This window comes from Gavialis gangeticus, unplaced genomic scaffold, assembly GCF_001723915.1.
Source record: "Gavialis gangeticus isolate Ggan-Ray unplaced genomic scaffold, GavGan_comp1, whole genome shotgun sequence".
Taxonomy (NCBI): Eukaryota; Metazoa; Chordata; order Crocodylia; family Gavialidae; genus Gavialis; species Gavialis gangeticus.
Window position 1 is genome coordinate 79,874,685 of NW_017729033.1, and position 5,178 is coordinate 79,879,862.

Below are 5,178 nucleotides of genomic sequence, written 5' to 3' on the forward strand. Positions count from 1 at the left end.
TAAAAAGATCAGTTATCCTACTCATCTATGTAGAATAGATTAAAAAGTCACAAAGCTTAATAGGAGCTCAGGGGCCATAACCCAACCCCCTGCTGGCCATATGTGGCCCTCAGGCTGCCAGTTGAATAGCCCTGGTTTAGCTCTTCCACAACAGGGGAGAGATTAAGAAACAAGTAAGTGTAACAGTAAAATTGGAAGTGCATGGGAAGACAGAAAGCAGACACCATATTATAACTGCTTCTAGTACTTTTGGATGCTGATTAGATTGAGTTGTATCTTTTATTTGATCAACATTAGATTTCACTTCCTGGTATAAGAGCAATATGTCAAAAGTTGCAGCCAACTAGATGAACTTTAAAGCACCTGGTAATAAATGGCTTTAAAGGCTTTAAGTGGGACGTCTGTAAGCTGTTTACAGGTTGCAATTTATCTTTACCCCTAAACCCCTCCTACAGTACATCTGATACAAAGGAATAATTTCAAGTACACCCAAGTATAGATACAGCCTAGCAAGTATACATGATTCTATCTAATGCTTAATGACCATTTAGAAGTAAAGTTCTGCATTTGGTTGAAGCTAACACAAATTACATTATAATTTTCAAACCCCATTAGATTTCAATGTTGGTCAAACAGGAAAAAAAAATACTATCCTCAAATTGAAGCATTTACTAATAAATTTTAAATTAACCAGTGATGAATATAGTGGATACTCATTTTTAGGGAACTGATTCAGTTAAAATTTAAAAGTAGTTAATGTAGAACAGTAGAGGGGGTAGCAAAAATTGTTGGCAATCCAAAGTTACTACTTCCAACCCACTCATTTAAGTGGCTTTCAGTTTCAGCTGTCAAAGCCTTAACTTCTGAAAGTCGTGACTTTAGATACAGGACACCTTACTGTGGCTTTAATTTTCTAATGAGAGGCTAATGAAATATCTGGTTGCCTATTTCCATACAGGCTGTAATGAGCATATCCAGGCCTCAGTTTTGGGGTTTAGTAGCTGCTGCAATTGAGTATTAATTGGAGATCTTTCCTCCTTCCTTACTGATCATTAGCAAGTAGATTTTATAGACATTAGGGCTGGAAGGGACCTTGAAAGATCATGGAGTCCAGCCCACCACCCAAAGGGCAGGAAGTCAGCTGGGGTTATAAGATCCCAGCAAGATAAGCATCCAATTTGCTCCTGAAGGTGTCCAATGTAGGTGCCACCTCCGATGGCAGGCTGTTCCAGGCCTTGGCGGCTTGGACAGTAAAGAAATTCTTCCTTATGTCCAGCCTGAAACGGTCTTGCAGGAGTTTATGACCGTTCAACCTCATCATCCCTTGGGGCGCTCTGGTGAAAAAACAAAGTAGGTGTCTTGTTTCTTTCTGACCAGAATCTTTTATTGCTTTGGTCAGGGGTTGTTATGCTACAGGACTCTTATGATTACTCTTAAATATACGTTACTCAAGTGTTGCCAGTTTTGTTATGGAGAGTAAATAAGTAACCCATATCCGTAGAAAGGGGAAAATAATAATTTGTCAGGAATTTGATGGGCAAGCTCTTGCTCTTAAACAAGACTGCTTCCAGTATAGACTGATGTAGTTTGCTTATCATAATCAAAGCACTTGAACCTCATTGGTCTTTGAAGGAAGCATTTGGAGTCTTGTTATTCTGAACTGGCTGTTTATGCTACACACCTATTTAACTAATTACAGTTTTTAGCACCAGTTAAGTACTTGCTCATTCAGGTCAACATAACAAACGTACAGTTTCTAGAGCTCACATCTTGTAGTTCTAGGTCTCAAACTTCAGCAATTTGATCAGTATAAGAGAACTGAAAGAAGGCATCTACAGGATTTGCTGTCTCTGGAGTGACCTGGGTACTGTTTCTGTACCTGTTCAAGTGATAAATGAAAGAGCTTGACTTAAAGCTATTAACTTACATAATAGGCTGTGATAAAGAGACTCTTTTGTTTTGCAGAGGGAGCTCTTCCACGTTTTACTATACTTCTTGTGACAAATCTCCATGTCTTGCATTGATCTAGTCCAGTGGTTCTCAAATTTTTTTTTCATGGACAATTTGAAAATTGCTGAGGGTCTCAGTAGACACAACTCATATATTAATATAATTAGTCTTACCTTGCAAGTACAGATATTCTCGATTGTTTTGCAACCTTCCTGCGGACCACCTGAATGGAGCTCACAGACCAGTGCTGGTCCATGGATCACAGTTTGAGAATCTCTGGTCTAGTCCCTGGATTCTGTAAAATCATAATTCTAGTTTTCAGTCCTAATTCTTTTAGAATTGTGTAGCTTGTTTCACAAACTAACATTTGTGATAGCCATGGTCTGTGCACATTAGCTTTCAACACTTCAGTCTGATGTTCCTTTTTGAAAAAAAAAGTACTTAGCAGAGCAAGAAAGCATTTTGTTACAATGATTCAGATACAGCATTGAAAAGAAATGTCTGGAACTTTTGGAGATCAAAAACACATAACTGCCACTGCTTGACATACTTTTGTGCAATTACAATCTGAAACATGGTACTCCAGATCTTCTGCCGGCACAGAAAAGTTGGCATATTGTTTCTGTGCAAAACTTTGTATGTACATACATACATATCTCTCTTCCCCCAAAAGAATCTATATAAATTAAATCTCTTATTCCAGAGGCCAGATCGGTCAGCTCTAGTGGTCAGGGGCAGGCAATTATTTTGGGTGGAGGGTTGTTTACTGAGTTTTGGTGAGCAGTTGAGGGCTGCATAGGTAGCCTTGCCCTGAAAATATTCTTTTTGGGAGGGGTGGGGGTTGCCATCTTGGAACCAGAAAAAAAGCACCAAATCATACACTAAAAGTCAAACACCTACTATAACGTATTTTAATTTTATTACAAAAAATATTTGTTGTGATTTGTATTTGAGTAGTGGATATAGAGGTGATTGCATAATAATTCAAAAAAATAAATTCTTAGTTTTTCATATTGTGAGGGACCTGGGGGGCATGGGTATGTGGGGTGCATGTGGTATGTGTGACAGGGATGTGTGTGGGATTGTGTATGTGTGGGGTTATGGGGGCAGGGTGTGAGGGAGGTTGGGGGTATGGGGTCCCCCCACTCCTCTGATGGTGCAGCAGCAGGCAGGGCACTCAGGGCACAGGCACCTGGTAGGACATGGCTCTGGCCACCGCTGTACGTCACAGTGATGGGCGCAACCTCCTCCTGGCTGCCAGTGGCACTGGTGCTCCCTGCCATTCACACACAGCCCTTGCACAAGCACATGGAGCCAGGTGCCTTTCTTGCTGGAGCTGGCTGCCTTCCCCACCAGGACTATGCTGCAGGGAAGGAAAGCCCCAGGTAGGGAAGGCAGCTAGCTAGCTCCTGAAGTTTCTCTATGGTGCTGCTGTGGGAGTGCAAGGGCTGTATGCGAGTGGCAGGGAGCACCAGCAATACAGGCAGCTGGGTGGAGATCGTGCCTCTTGCTACCCTGCTGCCACCTCCTGTGGGGCTGTGTACTACAGAGGGCACAGCTGTTGTCCCTGTTTTCCCTCGCATGCTGCCACCCCCTGAATACAGGCACTGTGCTATCACTAGTCCCATGCTCTGGGTGGGCCCTGCTGCAGCCCTACCTGCTGCCTGGACCTAGCAGGAAACTAGGGAAGCAAGCAGCTCCTGGGGCCTGTGGCAGCAGCAGCCCTGCTGGCTGGGTCCTTCCACCCACACCAGTAGGAGTCCAGCAATAGGGTGTTGTTGGGGCTGCATATACATATGGGTGCCTTGCTCCCACCTTCATGAGTGGAAGGGCTGGGTGGGGCACAATTTTGGGGGGGTCCTCCCCCAGGCCAGATCCAACCCACAGGCTGTATCTTGCCTACACACAACTCAGTGATATAATAATGAAGGACTGTTCAGTAAATGCTTCACTCAAGATTCAGCATGGCCTGGATACCAGTTATAGTGCATCTAATAATGTTTGCTACATTGTTGAAGTGCCATGAAGGTCACCAGGGAACTGTGAAAGTGTTGGCTAAGGGGGGCTCTGGTCTGGTCCTCCAGGTTGGGGATAGTGTGGGGAGCTCACCCCTGTCAAAAACTTCAATTACAATCTACAAGAGAAGTCAGATGGAAATAGTAGTCTGAAAGCTTTTGAAGTTGAAACAGGCAATGATGCATAAAGTGAAGATGATGATAACTGACAAAAGCCATTCAAAAAACCAACAAATTAATCTTCCACAATGAAGCATGAGTTCAACTAGTTCCTCTTATTTATCTAAACACTCAAAACTCAAAAGGTAATTATGAGCACAATTTACTTAAAGTTGTGATTCCTGTTCGGATAAACAACAGAAATACAAGAACAGATCTGTTCCAAGGCCATCCTTATTTGACAGCCTTCATGCCTCCATATTACACAATCCAATCCAGAAGGATATCAAACATTAGTACAAATTAATGCAGCTGCATCACAGAGAAGCTTCACCAGTCCTAGTGAAGAAAGTTTAATTTAATCTACCTACCTTCCAAAAGGGAAGCATTGGATCAGAATCTGTGTGGCTGAGTGTGGGCTGCACAGCAGGTATACCCTCTGCACTGAGCTAGTGGACCCTGCATGCCATGCAAGCCACACCCATGCTGCACAGGTTCATGCAGGTCCCTGCCCCCTACCCACCCCATAGGAAGCAGAAGCTGGAGAAGGGAGAGCCTGAGGCTTCTGAGCAGCAGAAGCAGCGAAGGAAACATCATCCAGATCAGGAGCTGTGAGACTGCAGGTTAACCCCTTGGGCCTGGATGTGCTGGGCTCTCTTACCTGAGGTACTGCTGACCTTCAGTTATTTTGCATGTTATCAGTAAGTGAAACAACACTAGTTGCTGAGACAGAATGATTCAAGTTTCAAAGTAAACGCAGTAGATTTACAGCATCTTGAATTAAACGAGTTTTTGGATCGGTTTCACAGTCAAATTTGAAAACAAGCCACTCAAAACTATGCTAGATATTATTATTATTAATAATAATAATGCTAATCATCAGCAGCATTTCTCTGTTGCTAGGTAGAAATAAATATTTACAATAGATGTAGATTCTATTACGTTCACCAAAAAAATCCCCAAACAAACCATCCCATATTCTTTCCATGCAGATTGTATGTTACTTTACATGCACAGCATATCTGTGTATTAAAATGACTATTCAAAGACAGAC